Source organism: Hyla sarda, unplaced genomic scaffold, assembly GCF_029499605.1.
Source record: "Hyla sarda isolate aHylSar1 unplaced genomic scaffold, aHylSar1.hap1 scaffold_1645, whole genome shotgun sequence".
Taxonomy (NCBI): domain Eukaryota; kingdom Metazoa; phylum Chordata; class Amphibia; order Anura; family Hylidae; genus Hyla; species Hyla sarda.
Genome location: NW_026608283.1, coordinates 55541 through 78428, shown reverse-complemented (window position 1 = coordinate 78428; position 22888 = coordinate 55541). Strand labels below are relative to the sequence as shown.

General features: G+C 48.8%; 6 non-coding genes and 2 pseudogenes across 6 annotated transcripts; all 8 read left to right on the top strand.

Moving 5' to 3' along the window:
* The first annotated feature begins 1677 nt into the window (after positions 1 to 1677).
* On the top strand, positions 1678 to 1868 carry LOC130311550 (U2 spliceosomal RNA). Its single transcript, XR_008859885.1, has one exon. It is a non-coding gene; the product is annotated as a U2 spliceosomal RNA (small nuclear RNA).
* Positions 1869 to 3963: 2095 nt separating this feature from the next.
* LOC130311549 (U2 spliceosomal RNA) lies at positions 3964 to 4154 on the top strand. Its single transcript, XR_008859884.1, has one exon. It is a non-coding gene; the product is annotated as a U2 spliceosomal RNA (small nuclear RNA).
* A 2100-nt stretch (positions 4155 to 6254) lies between these two features.
* Positions 6255 to 6445, top strand: LOC130311548 (U2 spliceosomal RNA). Its single transcript, XR_008859883.1, has one exon. It is a non-coding gene; the product is annotated as a U2 spliceosomal RNA (small nuclear RNA).
* Positions 6446 to 8548: 2103 nt separating this feature from the next.
* LOC130311547 (U2 spliceosomal RNA) lies at positions 8549 to 8739 on the top strand. The gene has a single exon (XR_008859882.1). It is a non-coding gene; the product is annotated as a U2 spliceosomal RNA (small nuclear RNA).
* Positions 8740 to 10832: 2093 nt separating this feature from the next.
* On the top strand, positions 10833 to 10999 carry LOC130311558 (U2 spliceosomal RNA; annotated as a pseudogene).
* A 5820-nt stretch (positions 11000 to 16819) lies between these two features.
* Positions 16820 to 16992, top strand: LOC130311554 (U2 spliceosomal RNA; annotated as a pseudogene).
* A 2083-nt stretch (positions 16993 to 19075) lies between these two features.
* LOC130311546 (U2 spliceosomal RNA) lies at positions 19076 to 19266 on the top strand. The gene has a single exon (XR_008859881.1). It is a non-coding gene; the product is annotated as a U2 spliceosomal RNA (small nuclear RNA).
* A 2095-nt stretch (positions 19267 to 21361) lies between these two features.
* On the top strand, positions 21362 to 21552 carry LOC130311544 (U2 spliceosomal RNA). Its single transcript, XR_008859880.1, has one exon. It is a non-coding gene; the product is annotated as a U2 spliceosomal RNA (small nuclear RNA).
* The last annotated feature ends 1336 nt before the right edge of the window (positions 21553 to 22888 follow it).

The following is a 22888-nucleotide window of genomic DNA, read 5'->3' as shown; positions in this document are numbered from 1 at the left end:
CGACCGTACTAACTATGTAACTATGTAACATAACATGGGGGGGGGGGGGGGGGGGTCTCCTGGCTGTTCACACAGGTGTGTCATTGCTGTACATTGACCATGCATTGCTTCTGTGGTATTGCAAAGGCAAAGACAAATGCTTCCAGCCATCCATTGCACTAATGGATTGGTCATCAGCTGGCTGTCTATGTCCCGCATCAATATAGACCAAAGTACAGAGGGTTAGGCTATGCTATTGTGCACCTACCTGATGCATCAGAAGGTGCGAGGCCCTTGCTAAATTCTGTGCACAGACTTTGAGATCTATGCTTTAGACTGTATCTAAACCTGCTCCAACATGGACTGACATTCTGGCCTACTTTCAGCCGATGCGACTTGTCTGTCGCTGAACAGTCGCTTTTTATGTATTCAGCACCTATGTATAATGTTGTAAAAATGCTCTAGAAGCTAAAGTCGCAGAAATGTCACACATATTTGGCCTGCAACTTTCTGTGCGACAAATTCAGACAGGAAAAATCAGTATAAATCCTTAGAAAATTATCCCCCAGTGTCTCCATCTGCTGGCGGTATTGAATAAGCATTGCTGCACTGATGGGGTATGCATTAGACGAAAAAAAAGAAGAAAAGAAGAATAATACGCCCAGAAAAGAGGCGAAAAGGAGAAAAACGTAAAAAACGTGAAAAAAAAGTAAGAGGAAGAGAAGGGAAAAAAAGGTGGAAATGGGTTTAAAAGTGATTTCGGCGGAGAAATATATATATATATATATATATATATATATATATATATATATATATATATATATATGCGCACACACACACATAGATATAAACGTATTCTCCGTTGAGATATTGCAGCCGCTGCTGTGTCCAGGCCCAGGAGCCTTAGCACTGTGCTGTGATGTCACTCAATACCACTGACATCACTAGGTGTAAACAACATCTCTCCTTTGCTGTGTATGTGACTATGGAGCTGTTTGGTGATGTCGTCTATTACGGCCTTCATAGAAGCAACAGGAGATTGTTGCATCCATCTTGAACCCTCAGAACTACAGTGCTATGATGTCACTCACTTCCACAGGCCTTGCAGAGTGTAAACAACAACAACCCAGCTTTGTTGTGTATGTAACCATAGGGATTTGTGATGTCACCTAGAACCTTCACAGCAGCGACAGCTTTATGAGGAGCATCAGCACTGCTCTGCCTGAGCAGAACCATCACCGCCATAGGTTGTCAAATAACCCGGATTTAACCCACACAGGTAAGTCCAATGGGGTGCAGGCATGTCCTCTATGCTTACAGCTTCCCGTGGGTGTTGGTTTGATACCGTTTGGGGACAGCCAAGGAGGCATCTGCAGGCAACAAAGGTAGGTGTGTGCTTGTGTGTGTGTTTCCTATGCAGATCCTAAGCCCAGTGTCACATGCAAGTAGGAGGAGTAAGAAGGGTTCCTGGCAAATCCGGGTTATGGATTGCATTTAAAAAGGCCCCGTGGGAGTGCAATGGGCCCCTGTCTTGCTGCTTAGCAATAATGGTATGGGTTTAGGTTCTGCTGTGTGTACTGGTGGTTGACTGCCCCCCAGCCCAGAGTGTGCATGGAAAATTGTCTGGCAGCCTCCCTGACAGCAAGCAGTGATAGTGCCCATGAAGGGGACCTTGTTGGGCCCGCCCCTTTCACGGTTATCGCTTCTCGGCCTTTTGGCTAAGATCAAGTGTAGTATCTGTTCTTATCAGTTTAATATCTGATACGTCCCCTATCTGGGGACCATATATTAAATGGATTTTTGAGAACGGGGGCCGATTTCGAAGCTTGCTTCCGTCGCCCTATGCATTGACCCGATATGGCAGTATCTTCGGGTACAGTGCACCACCCCCTTACAGGGTTAAAAAGAAAGATTCCTACTTTCATTGCTACCTGCTTGCTGGCTAGCCAGCTAGCCAGCCCTGTGGGCCTTGCTGCTGCTGCAGCCAAAAAACAAAAGGTGGTGCTGCTGCTGCTTCTGCTGCTTCTGCTTCTGCTTGTGTCTGGCCCCTGTTGGAGCGTCCAGGCACAGGACTTCTGCTGCTGCTGACTAAATGGCCTCCTTAATTGGATCATTTGAGTAGCCAGCACACCTGTGCAGGTAGGGCATGACATGATAGGCAGCTGCCTTGATAGCGGGTGGGTGCTGAATGTTCCTAATTGACAAAATAAGATTAATGCTTATGAAGAAATATAAAATCTCATCCCTTCCCCAATATCGCGCCACACCCCTACCCCTTAATTCCCTGGTTGAACGTGATGGACATATGTCTTTTTTCGACCGTACTAACTATGTAACTATGTAACATAACATGGGGGGGGGGGGGGGGGGGGGGGTCTCCTGGCTGTTCACACAGGTGTGTCATTGCTGTACATTGACCATGCATTGCTTCTGTGGTATTGCAAAGGCAAAGACAAATGCTTCCAGCCATCCATTGCACTAATGGATTGGTCATCAGCTGGCTGTCTATGTCCCGCATCAATATAGACCAAAGTACAGAGGGTTAGGCTATGCTATTGTGCACCTACCTGATGCATCAGAAGGTGCGAGGCCCTTGCTAAATTCTGTGCACAGACTTTGAGATCTATGCTTTAGACTGTATCTAAACCTGCTCCAACATGGACTGACATTCTGGCCTACTTTCAGCCGATGCGACTTGTCTGTCGCTGAACAGTCGCTTTTTATGTATTCAGCACCTATGTATAATGTTGTAAAAATGCTCTAGAAGCTAAAGTCGCAGAAATGTCACACATATTTGGCCTGCAACTTTCTGTGCGACAAATTCAGACAGGAAAAATCAGTATAAATCCTTAGAAAATTATCCCCCAGTGTCTCCATCTGCTGGCGGTATTGAATAAGCATTGCTGCACTGATGGGGTATGCATTAGACGAAAAAAAAGAAGAAAAAGAAGAATAATACGCCCAGAAAAGAGGCGAAAAGGAGAAAAACGTAAAAAAAACGTGAAAAAAAAGTAAGAGGAAGAGAAGGGAAAAAAAGGTGGAAATGGGTTTAAAAGTGATTTCGGCGGAGAAATATATATATATATATATATATATATATATATATATATATGCGCACACACACACATAGATATAAACGTATTCTCCGTTGAGATATTGCAGCCGCTGCTGTGACCAGGCCCAGGAGCCTTAGCACTGTGCTGTGATGTCACTCAATACCACTGACATCACTAGGTGTAAACAACATCTCTCCTTTGCTGTGTATGTGACTATGGAGCTGTTTGGTGATGTCGTCTATTACGGCCTTCATAGAAGCAACAGGAGATTGTTGCATCCATCTTGAACCCTCAGAACTACAGTGCTATGATGTCACTCACTTCCACAGGCCTTGCAGAGTGTAAACAACAACAACCCAGCTTTGTTGTGTATGTAACCATAGGGATTTGTGATGTCACCTAGAACCTTCACAGCAGCGACAGCTTTATGAGGAGCATCAGCACTGCTCTGCCTGAGCAGAACCATCACCGCCATAGGTTGTCAAATAACCCGGATTTAACCCACACAGGTAAGTCCAATGGGGTGCAGGCATGTCCTCTATGCTTACAGCTTCCCGTGGGTGTTGGTTTGATACCGTTTGGGGACAGCCAAGGAGGCATCTGCAGGCAACAAAGGTAGGTGTGTGCTTGTGTGTGTGTTTCCTATGCAGATCCTAAGCCCAGTGTCACATGCAAGTAGGAGGAGTAAGAAGGGTTCCTGGCAAATCCGGGTTATGGATTGCATTTAAAAAGGCCCCGTGGGAGTGCAATGGGCCCCTGTCTTGCTGCTTAGCAATAATGGTATGGGTTTAGGTTCTGCTGTGTGTACTGGTGGTTGACTGCCCCCCAGCCCAGAGTGTGCATGGAAAATTGTCTGGCAGCCTCCCTGACAGCAAGCAGTGATAGTGCCCATGAAGGGGACCTTGTTGGGCCCGCCCCTTTCACGGTTATCGCTTCTCGGCCTTTTGGCTAAGATCAAGTGTAGTATCTGTTCTTATCAGTTTAATATCTGATACGTCCCCTATCTGGGGACCATATATTAAATGGATTTTTGAGAACGGGGGCCGATTTCGAAGCTTGCTTCCGTCGCCCTATGCATTGACCCGATATGGCAGTATCTTCGGGTACAGTGCACCACCCCCTTACAGGGTTAAAAAGAAAGATTCCTACTTTCATTGCTACCTGCTTGCTGGCTAGCCAGCTAGCCAGCCCTGTGGGCCTTGCTGCTGCTGCAGCCAAAAAACAAAAGGTGGTGCTGCTGCTGCTTCTGCTGCTTCTGCTTCTGCTTGTGTCTGGCCCCTGTTGGAGCGTCCAGGCACAGGACTTCTGCTGCTGCTGACTAAATGGCCTCCTTAATTGGATCATTTGAGTAGCCAGCACACCTGTGCAGGTAGGGCATGACATGATAGGCAGCTGCCTTGATAGCGGGTGGGTGCTGAATGTTCCTAATTGACAAAATAAGATTAATGCTTATGAAGAAATATAAAATCTCATCCCTTCCCCAATATCGCGCCACACCCCTACCCCTTAATTCCCTGGTTGAACGTGATGGACATATGTCTTTTTTCGACCGTACTAACTATGTAACTATGTAACATAACATGGGGGGGGGTCTCCTGGCTGTTCACACAGGTGTGTCATTGCTGTACATTGACCATGCATTGCTTCTGTGGTATTGCAAAGGCAAAGACAAATGCTTCCAGCCATCCATTGCACTAATGGATTGGTCATCAGCTGGCTGTCTATGTCCCGCATCAATATAGACCAAAGTACAGAGGGTTAGGCTATGCTATTGTGCACCTACCTGATGCATCAGAAGGTGCGAGGCCCTTGCTAAATTCTGTGCACAGACTTTGAGATCTATGCTTTAGACTGTATCTAAACCTGCTCCAACATGGACTGACATTCTGGCCTACTTTCAGCCGATGCGACTTGTCTGTCGCTGAACAGTCGCTTTTTATGTATTCAGCACCTATGTATAATGTTGTAAAAATGCTCTAGAAGCTAAAGTCGCAGAAATGTCACACATATTTGGCCTGCAACTTTCTGTGCGACAAATTCAGACAGGAAAAATCAGTATAAATCCTTAGAAAATTATCCCCCAGTGTCTCCATCTGCTGGCGGTATTGAATAAGCATTGCTGCACTGATGGGGTATGCATTAGACGAAAAAAAAGAAGAAAAAGAAGAATAATACGCCCAGAAAAGAGGCGAAAAGGAGAAAAACGTAAAAAAACTTGAAAAAAAAGTAAGAGGAAGAGAAGGGAAAAAAAGGTGGAAATGGGTTTAAAAGTGATTTCGGCGGAGAAATATATATATATATATATATATATATATATATATATATATATATATATATATATATATATGCGCACACACACACATAGATATAAACGTATTCTCCGTTGAGATATTGCAGCCGCTGCTGTGTCCAGGCCCAGGAGCCTTAGCACTGTGCTGTGATGTCACTCAATACCACTGACATCACTAGGTGTAAACAACATCTCTCCTTTGCTGTGTATGTGACTATGGAGCTGTTTGGTGATGTCGTCTATTACGGCCTTCATAGAAGCAACAGGAGATTGTTGCATCCATCTTGAACCCTCAGAACTACAGTGCTATGATGTCACTCACTTCCACAGGCCTTGCAGAGTGTAAACAACAACAACCCAGCTTTGTTGTGTATGTAACCATAGGGATTTGTGATGTCACCTAGAACCTTCACAGCAGCGACAGCTTTATGAGGAGCATCAGCACTGCTCTGCCTGAGCAGAACCATCACCGCCATAGGTTGTCAAATAACCCGGATTTAACCCACACAGGTAAGTCCAATGGGGTGCAGGCATGTCCTCTATGCTTACAGCTTCCCGTGGGTGTTGGTTTGATACCGTTTGGGGACAGCCAAGGAGGCATCTGCAGGCAACAAAGGTAGGTGTGTGCTTGTGTGTGTGTTTCCTATGCAGATCCTAAGCCCAGTGTCACATGCAAGTAGGAGGAGTAAGAAGGGTTCCTGGCAAATCCGGGTTATGGATTGCATTTAAAAAGGCCCCGTGGGAGTGCAATGGGCCCCTGTCTTGCTGCTTAGCAATAATGGTATGGGTTTAGGTTCTGCTGTGTGTACTGGTGGTTGACTGCCCCCCAGCCCAGAGTGTGCATGGAAAATTGTCTGGCAGCCTCCCTGACAGCAAGCAGTGATAGTGCCCATGAAGGGGACCTTGTTGGGCCCGCCCCTTTCACGGTTATCGCTTCTCGGCCTTTTGGCTAAGATCAAGTGTAGTATCTGTTCTTATCAGTTTAATATCTGATACGTCCCCTATCTGGGGACCATATATTAAATGGATTTTTGAGAACGGGGGCCGATTTCGAAGCTTGCTTCCGTCGCCCTATGCATTGACCCGATATGGCAGTATCTTCGGGTACAGTGCACCACCCCCTTACAGGGTTAAAAAGAAAGATTCCTACTTTCATTGCTACCTGCTTGCTGGCTAGCCAGCTAGCCAGCCCTGTGGGCCTTGCTGCTGCTGCAGCCAAAAAACAAAAGGTGGTGCTGCTGCTGCTTCTGCTGCTTCTGCTTCTGCTTGTGTCTGGCCCCTGTTGGAGCGTCCAGGCACAGGACTTCTGCTGCTGCTGACTAAATGGCCTCCTTAATTGGATCATTTGAGTAGCCAGCACACCTGTGCAGGTAGGGCATGACATGATAGGCAGCTGCCTTGATAGCGGGTGGGTGCTGAATGTTCCTAATTGACAAAATAAGATTAATGCTTATGAAGAAATATAAAATCTCATCCCTTCCCCAATATCGCGCCACACCCCTACCCCTTAATTCCCTGGTTGAACGTGATGGACATATGTCTTTTTTCGACCGTACTAACTATGTAACTATGTAACATAACATGGGGGGGGGGGGGGGGGGTCTCCTGGCTGTTCACACAGGTGTGTCATTGCTGTACATTGACCATGCATTGCTTCTGTGGTATTGCAAAGGCAAAGACAAATGCTTCCAGCCATCCATTGCACTAATGGATTGGTCATCAGCTGGCTGTCTATGTCCCGCATCAATATAGACCAAAGTACAGAGGGTTAGGCTATGCTATTGTGCACCTACCTGATGCATCAGAAGGTGCGAGGCCCTTGCTAAATTCTGTGCACAGACTTTGAGATCTATGCTTTAGACTGTATCTAAACCTGCTCCAACATGGACTGACATTCTGGCCTACTTTCAGCCGATGCGACTTGTCTGTCGCTGAACAGTCGCTTTTTATGTATTCAGCACCTATGTATAATGTTGTAAAAATGCTCTAGAAGCTAAAGTCGCAGAAATGTCACACATATTTGGCCTGCAACTTTCTGTGCGACAAATTCAGACAGGAAAAATCAGTATAAATCCTTAGAAAATTATCCCCCAGTGTCTCCATCTGCTGGCGGTATTGAATAAGCATTGCTGCACTGATGGGGTATGCATTAGACGAAAAAAAAGAAGAAAAAGAAGAATAATACGCCCAGAAAAGAGGCGAAAAGGAGAAAAACGTAAAAAAACGTGAAAAAAAAGTAAGAGGAAGAGAAGGGAAAAAAAGGTGGAAATGGGTTTAAAAGTGATTTCGGCGGAGAAATATATATATATATATATATATATATATATATATATATATATATATATATATATGCGCACACACACACATAGATATAAACGTATTCTCCGTTGAGATATTGCAGCCGCTGCTGTGTCCAGGCCCAGGAGCCTTAGCACTGTGCTGTGATGTCACTCAATACCACTGACATCACTAGGTGTAAACAACATCTCTCCTTTGCTGTGTATGTGACTATGGAGCTGTTTGGTGATGTCGTCTATTACGGCCTTCATAGAAGCAACAGGAGATTGTTGCATCCATCTTGAACCCTCAGAACTACAGTGCTATGATGTCACTCACTTCCACAGGCCTTGCAGAGTGTAAACAACAACAACCCAGCTTTGTTGTGTATGTAACCATAGGGATTTGTGATGTCACCTAGAACCTTCACAGCAGCGACAGCTTTATGAGGAGCATCAGCACTGCTCTGCCTGAGCAGAACCATCACCGCCATAGGTTGTCAAATAACCCGGATTTAACCCACACAGGTAAGTCCAATGGGGTGCAGGCATGTCCTCTATGCTTACAGCTTCCCGTGGGTGTTGGTTTGATACCGTTTGGGGACAGCCAAGGAGGCATCTGCAGGCAACAAAGGTAGGTGTGTGCTTGTGTGTGTGTTTCCTATGCAGATCCTAAGCCCAGTGTCACATGCAAGTAGGAGGAGTAAGAAGGGTTCCTGGCAAATCCGGGTTATGGATTGCATTTAAAAAGGCCCCGTGGGAGTGCAATGGGCCCCTGTCTTGCTGCTTAGCAATAATGGTATGGGTTTAGGTTCTGCTGTGTGTACTGGTGGTTGACTGCCCCCCAGCCCAGAGTGTGCATGGAAAATTGTCTGGCAGCCTCCCTGACAGCAAGCAGTGATAGTGCCCATGAAGGGGACCTTGTTGGGCCCGCCCCTTTCACGGTTATCGCTTCTCGGCCTTTTGGCTAAGATCAAGTGTAGTATCTGTTCTTATCAGTTTAATATCTGATACGTCCCCTATCTGGGGACCATATATTAAATGGATTTTTGAGAACGGGGGCCGATTTCGAAGCTTGCTTCCGTCGCCCTATGCATTGACCCGATATGGCAGTATCTTCGGGTACAGTGCACCACCCCCTTACAGGGTTAAAAAGAAAGATTCCTACTTTCATTGCTACCTGCTTGCTGGCTAGCCAGCTAGTCAGCCCTGTGGGCCTTGCTGCTGCTGCAGCCAAAAAACAAAAGGTGGTGCTGCTGCTGCTTCTGCTGCTTCTGCTTCTGCTTGTGTCTGGCCCCTGTTGGAGCGTCCAGGCACAGGACTTCTGCTGCTGCTGACTAAATGGCCTCCTTAATTGGATCATTTGAGTAGCCAGCACACCTGTGCAGGTAGGGCATGACATGATAGGCAGCTGCCTTGATAGCGGGTGGGTGCTGAATGTTCCTAATTGACAAAATAAGATTAATGCTTATGAAGAAATATAAAATCTCATCCCTTCCCCAATATCGCGCCACACCCCTACCCCTTAATTCCCTGGTTGAACGTGATGGACATATGTCTTTTTTCGACCGTACTAACTATGTAACTATGTAACATAACATGGGGGGGGTCTCCTGGCTGTTCACACAGGTGTGTCATTGCTGTACATTGACCATGCATTGCTTCTGTGGTATTGCAAAGGCAAAGACAAATGCTTCCAGCCATCCATTGCACTAATGGATTGGTCATCAGCTGGCTGTCTATGTCCCGCATCAATATAGACCAAAGTACAGAGGGTTAGGCTATGCTATTGTGCACCTACCTGATGCATCAGAAGGTGCGAGGCCCTTGCTAAATTCTGTGCACAGACTTTGAGATCTATGCTTTAGACTGTATCTAAACCTGCTCCAACATGGACTGACATTCTGGCCTACTTTCAGCCGATGCGACTTGTCTGTCGCTGAACAGTCGCTTTTTATGTATTCAGCACCTATGTATAATGTTGTAAAAATGCTCTAGAAGCTAAAGTCGCAGAAATGTCACACATATTTGGCCTGCAACTTTCTGTGCGACAAATTCAGACAGGAAAAATCAGTATAAATCCTTAGAAAATTATCCCCCAGTGTCTCCATCTGCTGGCGGTATTGAATAAGCATTGCTGCACTGATGGGGTATGCATTAGACGAAAAAAAAGAAGAAAAAGAAGAATAATACGCCCAGAAAAGAGGCGAAAAGGAGAAAAACGTAAAAAAACGTGAAAAAAAAGTAAGAGGAAGAGAAGGGAAAAAAAGGTGGAAATGGGTTTAAAAGTGATTTCGGCGGAGAAATATATATATATATATATATATATATATATATATATATATATATATATATATATGCGCACACACACACATAGATATAAACGTATTCTCCGTTGAGATATTGCAGCCGCTGCTGTGTCCAGGCCCAGGAGCCTTAGCACTGTGCTGTGATGTCACTCAATACCACTGACATCACTAGGTGTAAACAACATCTCTCCTTTGCTGTGTATGTGACTATGGAGCTGTTTGGTGATGTCGTCTATTACGGCCTTCATAGAAGCAACAGGAGATTGTTGCATCCATCTTGAACCCTCAGAACTACAGTGCTATGATGTCACTCACTTCCACAGGCCTTGCAGAGTGTAAACAACAACAACCCAGCTTTGTTGTGTATGTAACCATAGGGATTTGTGATGTCACCTAGAACCTTCACAGCAGCGACAGCTTTATGAGGAGCATCAGCACTGCTCTGCCTGAGCAGAACCATCACCGCCATAGGTTGTCAAATAACCCGGATTTAACCCACACAGGTAAGTCCAATGGGGTGCAGGCATGTCCTCTATGCTTACAGCTTCCCGTGGGTGTTGGTTTGATACCGTTTGGGGACAGCCAAGGAGGCATCTGCAGGCAACAAAGGTAGGTGTGTGCTTGTGTGTGTGTTTCCTATGCAGATCCTAAGCCCAGTGTCACATGCAAGTAGGAGGAGTAAGAAGGGTTCCTGGCAAATCCGGGTTATGGATTGCATTTAAAAAGGCCCCGTGGGAGTGCAATGGGCCCCTGTCTTGCTGCTTAGCAATAATGGTATGGGTTTAGGTTCTGCTGTGTGTACTGGTGGTTGACTGCCCCCCAGCCCAGAGTGTGCATGGAAAATTGTCTGGCAGCCTCCCTGACAGCAAGCAGTGATAGTGCCCATGAAGGGGACCTTGTTGGGCCCGCCCCTTTCACGGTTATCGCTTCTCGGCCTTTTGGCTAAGATCAAGTGTAGTATCTGTTCTTATCAGTACTTACCTGGCAGGGGAGATACCATGATCGCTACGGTCTGAAGAACTCCAAGCATTGTGGTAGAGATTTTGCGTAGTACGATTGCAGTACTTTTCGTTCTTATTAGAACCGCATTTCTCTAGAGCATACCACCTGAAGATCGTCTCCTGCCTGCCTCGGAACATCTGAAGAAGGAGAAGATCTTGAAGACTGCAGCTCCGGAAGAAGCCGACGAAGAACCTGGAAGAAGGGAATCGGCGGTGAATTCCGGAACAGCGGCGAAGAGGAAGGCGGCGCAGAATCTTTTCGAAGAAACTCGCTGCCTCTGGAGAAGGATTTGCATAGCTCCTCCCACCGGGACCGGATCTGCATAGCTCCTCCCACCCGGGAAAGAAGACTTTGCGAAGCCTCTCTCCACAAGCAAGCAAGGAAGCGGAAAAGAGCCTGCTGGAAGAAGCCATGGCCTCAACCAGCAAGTCCACCCAGGAGGCTGCAGGGCAAGGCCTGGAGGTCCAGCCCCAACCACAGCAAGCTTCAACCTCCACCACGGCAAGGCAGAAGGGCGGCAGAATTCCTAACCTGGAAGCTCCAACCCTGGAGCCCTGGATGAGGCAGACTGTTGCCTTGAAGCTCAAGCCCGTGGACGGAAGGGTGCCGGACATGTCCCACGACGTGTTCTGCAAGAAGATGCTGGCGGATCAAGGCTTCCCCACGGCTGACACCCTGGGAATAGCAACCTTCTTTTCGGGAATCTTCTACATCACCTTTGCCACCATTGGGACCTGTAGAAGATACTGGGAGGTGGTGAAAGCGGCGAGTCCCGAATCCCCTTTCTCTCGCTTTGTGGGCAACTGCCTTATTCAAAGAGAGGAGAGGCGGGTGACGGTCTCAATGCGGAACCCACACACCCCAGGCACGGACATCTCGACCTTCCTGAAGCGCTTCTGCACCGTGGTGAGGGAGCCCACCCGCATCCTGAACTCACTCGGATACTGGACCTGCAAGTGGTCTGTGGTCGTCAGACTCAACAAGAACCCTGCTTCTCCAGACGGACTACAGCACCTGCCAACGACATTTTCCTTGGGCAACTCCACAGGACTTATCTTCTACCCGGACATGCCGCAGACCTGCAGGAGATGTGGCAAGATGGGCCACGAGGGCAAGGACTGTACGGAGGATGCCTGCAGGTATTGCCGTGTGACAGGTCACACGACCAAGGACTGCCCCAAGAGCAAGACCTGCAACCTCTGCGGACTGGCAGCCCACAGCTACAAGGACTGCCCCCAGAGGGAGAGAACATGGGCATCTGTGGCAGCGAGAGCACCGAAGCCAGCCCCAGCTCCGGAGCCAACACCACGGATGGCCAAGCCGACCAAGGAGGGTAAGAAGGCGAAAGCCGTCACACCTGCCCCGTCCCGCCCCTCCCCTGCACCTCCCGCCCCATCCCCTGCCCCTCCCGCCCCATCTCCTGCCCCATCCCGCCCCACCCCTGCCCCATCCCGTCCCACCCCTGCCCCATCCCGTCCCACCCCTGCCCCTCCTGCCCCATCCCGTCCCACCCCTGCCCCTCCTGCCCCATCCCGTCCCACCCCCACCCCTCCTGCCCCATCCCGCCCCACCCCTGCCCCCCGTACCCCACCCCGGCCCACCCCTGCCCCCCGTACCCCACCCCGGCCCACCCCTGCCCCGTCCTCCCCTGCCCGGCCCACCCCTGCCCCGTCCTCCCCTGCCCGGCCCACCCCTGCCCCGTCCTCCCCTGCCCGGGCACTCTCTCCTGCCCCCCGCCCCACCCAGCCTCCTTTCTCTCCTGGCCCAGCAGCACCTAACCCCCCTCCAGCTGCTGGTGCCCGCCCTTCGGAGGACTTTCCTGTGCTTCCTCCCCCAGGTACCATACAGAGGAAGAGGAAAGGAAGGGACAACGTATCAGAAGAGTCCCACAAAAGAAAGATAATCGAGACCTGCGAAACCCCTCAAGCTTCAGATGAGGAGGAGGAGATGGAGCAGGTCTGCGAGAGCCCTGAGGCTTCAGAAGGAGAGGAGGTGATGGAGCAGGCCCAAGTGGAGCAGGTCCAAGCAGAGCCAGTCCAAGCTCAATCTATGGAGGAGCTGCTGCAGGACCCAGAGGTTAAGAAAATCCTGGACACTCCGTCCAACACGGTCTACGACGAGTTCTTGGAAGGGCGCTACGAGAAGCCACACGAGCCGACAGGCGCCAGAGAAGAGGACCCGTCCGACCAGACTGGTAACTAGTATCAGAACTAACCTCTCTTTTTTATTCCCATGGCTGATCTCAACATCTTCTGCATTAATGTGAGGAGTATTAGAGCTTGGTTTAGATTCCAGACTGTTCTTACGTTCTTAGATTCCCAGAGGTGTGATGTTTACATGTTGCAGGAATGTGCTTTGTCTGCTTCTAGGTCTTACAACCATCTGGCCAGGCAGTGGCCTCACGGCCCTTCCTACTGGTCTGGTGGGGGCGACAATAGGTCTGCGGGGGTGGCCATCCTGATCAGGGGAGGTAACTTTGCACTTGATTCCGTCCGGGAGCTCGTCTGTGGCAGACTTCTTGTCGCAGACGGTTCCTGGGCGGGTGAGCCCGTGCGGCTCATCAACGTGTACGCCTCCCCTGAGAGGGATGTCCGACTGGAGGTTCTCCAGGCCCTGCGGGCTGAACTCGCCACCACTAGGGCAGTAGTGTTGGGTGGTGACTTCAACTGCCCCATTGAGGTGGACGGGCGCAGTTCTGGCACATCCGCCAACCTGGACGTGACGTCTAAACTGCTGATTGAGATGGTGACGGAGGCATCCTTGCAGGACGTTGTCGGGTCCGTCGGGAACGGCTCCGTAAACTATACGTGGAGCCGCCCCGATGGCTCGCTCCGTTCTCGGATAGACTTCATCTTCACTTCGAGAGCAGTCAGAAAGGTGTCGTACTCTATGGTCCCCTGCTTCTTCTCTGACCACAGGGCCATTCGATTCCGGGGGACTCTGGGCCATGGATTCCCACCTGGCCCAGGCTCCTGGAAGTTGAATTGTGCCCTGTTGGAGCAGAGGGAGGTCATGGAGGAACTTAGGGATGCGTACCTTGTATGGCGAAATGACAAATGTCTGTTCAAGTGCATCAGCGACTGGTGGGAATATGTTAAAGTCGAATTCCGTTGTTTCTTTCAGGCAAAAGGCAGACAACAGGCGTGTGCGAAGAAGTGGGACTTGAGGAAACTGCAGCGCGAGCTGCGGTCCCTGCAGGACCTGCTCCAGTGTGGCTGGGACGTCAGGGAGGAGCTGGAGGAGACCAAAAAGAGCTTGAAAAGGCACTTTGAGGAGGAATCCAAGCGAATCGTCTTTCGTTCCAAGGTGGAGAACCTGGAGAAGGGTGAGAAATGTAACTCTTTCTTTTTCAGGAAGCTCCATGCCGGCCACACGCCCCTGACTGAGCTACGAGATGAGACCGGACACATGAGGAGCGGCAAGGAGGAAGTGATGGGGGTCGTCCACGACTTCTACAGCAACCTCTACGCCCCCAAGTCATCCGACCCCGAAGCCGCCGAGAGGTTCCTGTCAGGTGTCACTAACGTTGTTGATCCCGCAGGTGCGGCGGCTATGGACGATCCCTTGACGGTGGGGGAGCTGCTCTCTGCCGCTAAATCCTTTAAGCCCGGCAGGACCCCGGGCAGTGACGGTCTCCCGGCCGAGCTCTACGTAGCGCTGGGTGACCTGACCTGTCCGGACCTGTTGGAGGTGTACGAGGAGATGGTGGTGGGGGGCAGAATGCCTCCGTCGTTGAGGGAAGGGATGATCACGATCTTGTATAAGCGGAAGGGGGAGAGATGTGACCTGAAAAACTGGCGTCCCATCTCTCTCCTGAACGTGGACTACAAGATCCTCGCCAAGGTGCTGGCCAACAGGCTGAAACCTGTCATGGGGCAGATCGTCCATCCGGACCAGACCTGCAGCATTCCTGGCCGCAGGATTGCCGACAGCCTTGCCCTTGTGAGAGACACGGTCCATTACATCCAGGACCGCGGGGGCCGCGCCGCCCTGGTCAGCTTAGATCAGGAGAAGGCGTTCGACCGTGTCTCCCACGCATTCATGGACAGGGTTTTGCGCAGGCTGGGTCTGGGGAAGATGTTTTGCTCTTTTGTTAACGTTATGTATTTTGACATTTACAGCACGGTGTTGGTGAACGGCTGGAAGACTGACCCCTTTTCCATTCTTTCAGGGGTTAGACAAGGCTGCCCTCTTTCACCTCTCCTTTTTGTTTGTGTTATAGAGCTCTTCGCTGAGACTATCCGGCAGAGTGGAGAGATCAGAGGGATCACCGCACCAGGACCAGATCGCCACGAGGTCAAGTGCTCGCTCTACATGGACGACGTGACCGTCTTCTGCGCTGACCAGCGTTCGGTGACTGCACTCGTCCAGACCTGCGAGGACTTCGGCAGAGCTTCGGGGGCAAAAGTCAACTGCGGGAAGTCGGAGGCCATGCTCTTCGGGGAGTGGCACCTGGCTTCTTCCGCCCCCTTCCCCTTTACTATTAAGCCGGACTTCATTCAAATTCTTGGAGTCTGGTTCGGGAAGGAAGGAGCGGCCCTTAAGTCTTGGCAAGACCGACTAGGAAGGATAAACTCAAAGATCGGACTGTGGAGCTCCAGAAAGCTCACGATGGAAGGCAAGGCACTTGTCCTGCGGAGTGAAGTTTTGCCTGTGCTCCAATATACCGCACAGGCCTGGCCTCCCCATACCACCGTTTGCAAGGCCATCACCCGGACAGTATTTGGCTTCGTCTGGGGCAAAATGGACAGAGTCAAGAGGACCGTGATGTACAAGGAACCCCGCAAGGGTGGGAAGGGAATACCCGACATCCCCGCTCTGCTGAGGGCCTCCTTTGCATGTGTCACGGTGCAGCGGACTCTTGTAGAAAAGACTGGCTCAGCGGGCAGGTCCATGTCTCGCTTGCTTCTCATGCCCCTCTGGAGACAGCTGGGCTGGGACAAGTGGGACAGCTCCATCCCTTACAACTGGAACACTCCCTGGTTCTATGGGGATGTTGTCCGGTTTGTGAGGGAGCACCAGCTGGAAGGACTGAAACCAGACCTATGGAAGCCAAAGACAATCCACAAGCTCATCCGAGCTAAGGACTCGACCGAGCTGGTTCCGGGACTCCCCGCAGCCACTGCAGAGACAGTTTGGAACAATGTGGCCTCAAAGCGGCTTACCAATGGACACAAGGACTTGTCGTGGATGGCCGTCATGGGAGGTCTCTCTCTCAGGTCATTCATGCATGCCCGCAACCTGTGCAAGACCCGGTACTGCCCCCGTTGCCCCTACGTGGAGGAAACATCTTTCCACGTGTTTTGGCAGTGCCCCTTTGCACAGGGTCTGTTGGACGCCCTAGAACAGGAACTCAGAGACTCAGTGCCCAGGAGCTGCCTATCGTACCATTCGGTGCTTTACGGCCTGTTCCCTGGGACCCACGACGTGGAGGCCATCCAGGAGGCCTGGCGCCTTATGAACTGTTTTAAGGACGCAGTGTGGCTCTCCAGGAACCGCCTCGTGATCAACAGGGAAAACATGTCCGTCCGGGACTGCCGCAGGTTCATCAAGAACCTGCTTAGAGACTATTCCATCTTGGACAGCTCGGCCGTTGATGAGGAAGAAGAGGAGTGAAGACCCCTCTCCTTCTCCCATGTCTCCCTGAAGATACAGCCCAACAGTTTGGCCCTGTGATCCGCCCCCTCCCTACCCCCACATAGTCGCCCACACCCCTACCCCGATCACAGATTGTATTATTTGGTTTTTGTTTGATCTCTTGTGCTTTTCTATTGCAGGATTGAGCTGAATGTAAGAGTAGCATGGTGTGCGATGTATAGCTTAGGGAACCTTTGCTGTGTATTGTACTATCATGCTTTGTGTGACTGTAATTTATTGTACGACTTGTAATGACTGAACGGAAAATAAAGCTCTTTCAATCAAAAAAATCTGTTCTTATCAGTTTAATATCTGATACGTCCCCTATCTGGGGACCATATATTAAATGGATTTTTGAGAACGGGGGCCGATTTCGAAGCTTGCTTCCGTCGCCCTATGCATTGACCCGATATGGCAGTATCTTCGGGTACAGTGCACCACCCCCTTACAGGGTTAAAAAGAAAGATTCCTACTTTCATTGCTACCTGCTTGCTGGCTAGCCAGCTAGCCAGCCCTGTGGGCCTTGCTGCTGCTGCAGCCAAAAAACAAAAGGTGGTGCTGCTGCTGCTTCTGCTGCTTCTGCTTCTGCTTGTGTCTGGCCCCTGTTGGAGCGTCCAGGCACAGGACTTCTGCTGCTGCTGACTAAATGGCCTCCTTAATTGGATCATTTGAGTAGCCAGCACACCTGTGCAGGTAGGGCATGACATGATAGGCAGCTGCCTTGATAGCGGGTGGGTGCTGAATGTTCCTAATTGACAAAATAAGATTAATGCTTATGAAGAAATATAAAATCTCATCCCTTCCCCAATATCGCGCCACACCCCTACCCCTTAATTCCCTGGTTGAACGTGATGGACATATGTCTTTTTTCGACCGTACTAACTATGTAACTATGTAACATAACATGGGGGGGGGGTCTCCTGGCTGTTCACACAGGTGTGTCATTGCTGTACATTGACCATGCATTGCTTCTGTGGTATTGCAAAGGCAAAGACAAATGCTTCCAGCCATCCATTGCACTAATGGATTGGTCATCAGCTGGCTGTCTATGTCCCGCATCAATATAGACCAAAGTACAGAGGGTTAGGCTATGCTATTGTGCACCTACCTGATGCATCAGAAGGTGCGAGGCCCTTGCTAAATTCTGTGCACAGACTTTGAGATCTATGCTTTAGACTGTATCTAAACCTGCTCCAACATGGACTGACATTCTGGCCTACTTTCAGCCGATGCGACTTGTCTGTCGCTGAACAGTCGCTTTTTATGTATTCAGCACCTATGTATAATGTTGTAAAAATGCTCTAGAAGCTAAAGTCGCAGAAATGTCACACATATTTGGCCTGCAACTTTCTGTGCGACAAATTCAGACAGGAAAAATCAGTATAAATCCTTAGAAAATTATCCCCCAGTGTCTCCATCTGCTGGCGGTATTGAATAAGCATTGCTGCACTGATGGGGTATGCATTAGACGAAAAAAAAGAAGAAAAAGAAGAATAATACGCCCAGAAAAGAGGCGAAAAGGAGAAAAACGTAAAAAAACGTGAAAAAAAAGTAAGAGGAAGAGAAGGGAAAAAAAGGTGGAAATGGGTTTAAAAGTGATTTCGGCGGAGAAATATATATATATATATATATATATATATATATATATATATATGCGCACACACACACATAGATATAAACGTATTCTCCGTTGAGATATTGCAGCCGCTGCTGTGACCAGGCCCAGGAGCCTTAGCACTGTGCTGTGATGTCACTCAATACCACTGACATCACTAGGTGTAAACAACATCTCTCCTTTGCTGTGTATGTGACTATGGAGCTGTTTGGTGATGTCGTCTATTACGGCCTTCATAGAAGCAACAGGAGATTGTTGCATCCATCTTGAACCCTCAGAACTACAGTGCTATGATGTCACTCACTTCCACAGGCCTTGCAGAGTGTAAACAACAACAACCCAGCTTTGTTGTGTATGTAACCATAGGGATTTGTGATGTCACCTAGAACCTTCACAGCAGCGACAGCTTTATGAGGAGCATCAGCACTGCTCTGCCTGAGCAGAACCATCACCGCCATAGGTTGTCAAATAACCCGGATTTAACCCACACAGGTAAGTCCAATGGGGTGCAGGCATGTCCTCTATGCTTACAGCTTCCCGTGGGTGTTGGTTTGATACCGTTTGGGGACAGCCAAGGAGGCATCTGCAGGCAACAAAGGTAGGTGTGTGCTTGTGTGTGTGTTTCCTATGCAGATCCTAAGCCCAGTGTCACATGCAAGTAGGAGGAGTAAGAAGGGTTCCTGGCAAATCCGGGTTATGGATTGCATTTAAAAAGGCCCCGTGGGAGTGCAATGGGCCCCTGTCTTGCTGCTTAGCAATAATGGTATGGGTTTAGGTTCTGCTGTGTGTACTGGTGGTTGACTGCCCCCCAGCCCAGAGTGTGCATGGAAAATTGTCTGGCAGCCTCCCTGACAGCAAGCAGTGATAGTGCCCATGAAGGGGACCTTGTTGGGCCCGCCCCTTTCACGGTTATCGCTTCTCGGCCTTTTGGCTAAGATCAAGTGTAGTATCTGTTCTTATCAGTTTAATATCTGATACGTCCCCTATCTGGGGACCATATATTAAATGGATTTTTGAGAACGGGGGCCGATTTCGAAGCTTGCTTCCGTCGCCCTATGCATTGACCCGATATGGCAGTATCTTCGGGTACAGTGCACCACCCCCTTACAGGGTTAAAAAGAAAGATTCCTACTTTCATTGCTACCTGCTTGCTGGCTAGCCAGCTAGCCAGCCCTGTGGGCCTTGCTGCTGCTGCAGCCAAAAAACAAAAGGTGGTGCTGCTGCTGCTTCTGCTGCTTCTGCTTCTGCTTGTGTCTGGCCCCTGTTGGAGCGTCCAGGCACAGGACTTCTGCTGCTGCTGACTAAATGGCCTCCTTAATTGGATCATTTGAGTAGCCAGCACACCTGTGCAGGTAGGGCATGACATGATAGGCAGCTGCCTTGATAGCGGGTGGGTGCTGAATGTTCCTAATTGACAAAATAAGATTAATGCTTATGAAGAAATATAAAATCTCATCCCTTCCCCAATATCGCGCCACACCCCTACCCCTTAATTCCCTGGTTGAACGTGATGGACATATGTCTTTTTTCGACCGTACTAACTATGTAACTATGTAACATAACATGGGGGGGGGGGGGGGGGGGGTCTCCTGGCTGTTCACACAGGTGTGTCATTGCTGTACATTGACCATGCATTGCTTCTGTGGTATTGCAAAGGCAAAGACAAATGCTTCCAGCCATCCATTGCACTAATGGATTGGTCATCAGCTGGCTGTCTATGTCCCGCATCAATATAGACCAAAGTACAGAGGGTTAGGCTATGCTATTGTGCACCTACCTGATGCATCAGAAGGTGCGAGGCCCTTGCTAAATTCTGTGCACAGACTTTGAGATCTATGCTTTAGACTGTATCTAAACCTGCTCCAACATGGACTGACATTCTGGCCTACTTTCAGCCGATGCGACTTGTCTGTCGCTGAACAGTCGCTTTTTATGTATTCAGCACCTATGTATAATGTTGTAAAAATGCTCTAGAAGCTAAAGTCGCAGAAATGTCACACATATTTGGCCTGCAACTTTCTGTGCGACAAATTCAGACAGGAAAAATCAGTATAAATCCTTAGAAAATTATCCCCCAGTGTCTCCATCTGCTGGCGGTATTGAATAAGCATTGCTGCACTGATGGGGTATGCATTAGACGAAAAAAAAGAAGAAAAAGAAGAATAATACGCCCAGAAAAGAGGCGAAAAGGAGAAAAACGTAAAAAAACTTGAAAAAAAAGTAAGAGGAAGAGAAGGGAAAAAAAGGTGGAAATGGGTTTAAAAGTGATTTCGGCGGAGAAATATATATATATATATATATATATATATATATATATATATATATGCGCACACACACACATAGATATAAACGTATTCTCCGTTGAGATATTGCAGCCGCTGCTGTGTCCAGGCCCAGGAGCCTTAGCACTGTGCTGTGATGTCACTCAATACCACTGACATCACTAGGTGTAAACAACATCTCTCCTTTGCTGTGTATGTGACTATGGAGCTGTTTGGTGATGTCGTCTATTACGGCCTTCATAGAAGCAACAGGAGATTGTTGCATCCATCTTGAACCCTCAGAACTACAGTGCTATGATGTCACTCACTTCCACAGGCCTTGCAGAGTGTAAACAACAACAACCCAGCTTTGTTGTGTATGTAACCATAGGGATTTGTGATGTCACCTAGAACCTTCACAGCAGCGACAGCTTTATGAGGAGCATCAGCACTGCTCTGCCTGAGCAGAACCATCACCGCCATAGGTTGTCAAATAACCCGGATTTAACCCACACAGGTAAGTCCAATGGGGTGCAGGCATGTCCTCTATGCTTACAGCTTCCCGTGGGTGTTGGTTTGATACCGTTTGGGGACAGCCAAGGAGGCATCTGCAGGCAACAAAGGTAGGTGTGTGCTTGTGTGTGTGTTTCCTATGCAGATCCTAAGCCCAGTGTCACATGCAAGTAGGAGGAGTAAGAAGGGTTCCTGGCAAATCCGGGTTATGGATTGCATTTAAAAAGGCCCCGTGGGAGTGCAATGGGCCCCTGTCTTGCTGCTTAGCAATAATGGTATGGGTTTAGGTTCTGCTGTGTGTACTGGTGGTTGACTGCCCCCCAGCCCAGAGTGTGCATGGAAAATTGTCTGGCAGCCTCCCTGACAGCAAGCAGTGATAGTGCCCATGAAGGGGACCTTGTTGGGCCCGCCCCTTTCACGGTTATCGCTTCTCGGCCTTTTGGCTAAGATCAAGTGTAGTATCTGTTCTTATCAGTTTAATATCTGATACGTCCCCTATCTGGGGACCATATATTAAATGGATTTTTGAGAACGGGGGCCGATTTCGAAGCTTGCTTCCGTCGCCCTATGCATTGACCCGATATGGCAGTATCTTCGGGTACAGTGCACCACCCCCTTACAGGGTTAAAAAGAAAGATTCCTACTTTCATTGCTACCTGCTTGCTGGCTAGCCAGCTAGCCAGCCCTGTGGGCCTTGCTGCTGCTGCAGCCAAAAAACAAAAGGTGGTGCTGCTGCTGCTTCTGCTGCTTCTGCTTCTGCTTGTGTCTGGCCCCTGTTGGAGCGTCCAGGCACAGGACTTCTGCTGCTGCTGACTAAATGGCCTCCTTAATTGGATCATTTGAGTAGCCAGCACACCTGTGCAGGTAGGGCATGACATGATAGGCAGCTGCCTTGATAGCGGGTGGGTGCTGAATGTTCCTAATTGACAAAATAAGATTAATGCTTATGAAGAAATATAAAATCTCATCCCTTCCCCAATATCGCGCCACACCCCTACCCCTTAATTCCCTGGTTGAACGTGATGGACATATGTCTTTTTTCGACCGTACTAACTATGTAACTATGTAACATAACATGGGGGGGGGGGGGGGGGTCTCCTGGCTGTTCACACAGGTGTGTCATTGCTGTACATTGACCATGCATTGCTTCTGTGGTATTGCAAAGGCAAAGACAAATGCTTCCAGCCATCCATTGCACTAATGGATTGGTCATCAGCTGGCTGTCTATGTCCCGCATCAATATAGACCAAAGTACAGAGGGTTAGGCTATGCTATTGTGCACCTACCTGATGCATCAGAAGGTGCGAGGCCCTTGCTAAATTCTGTGCACAGACTTTGAGATCTATGCTTTAGACTGTATCTAAACCTGCTCCAACATGGACTGACATTCTGGCCTACTTTCAGCCGATGCGACTTGTCTGTCGCTGAACAGTCGCTTTTTATGTATTCAGCACCTATGTATAATGTTGTAAAAATGCTCTAGAAGCTAAAGTCGCAGAAATGTCACACATATTTGGCCTGCAACTTTCTGTGCGACAAATTCAGACAGGAAAAATCAGTATAAATCCTTAGAAAATTATCCCCCAGTGTCTCCATCTGCTGGCGGTATTGAATAAGCATTGCTGCACTGATGGGGTATGCATTAGACGAAAAAAAAGAAGAAAAAGAAGAATAATACGCCCAGAAAAGAGGCGAAAAGGAGAAAAACGTAAAAAAACGTGAAAAAAAAGTAAGAGGAAGAGAAGGGAAAAAAAGGTGGAAATGGGTTTAAAAGTGATTTCGGCGGAGAAATATATATATATATATATATATATATATATATATATATATATATATATATGCGCACACACACACATAGATATAAACGTATTCTCCGTTGAGATATTGCAGCCGCTGCTGTGTCCAGGCCCAGGAGCCTTAGCACTGTGCTGTGATGTCACTCAATACCAC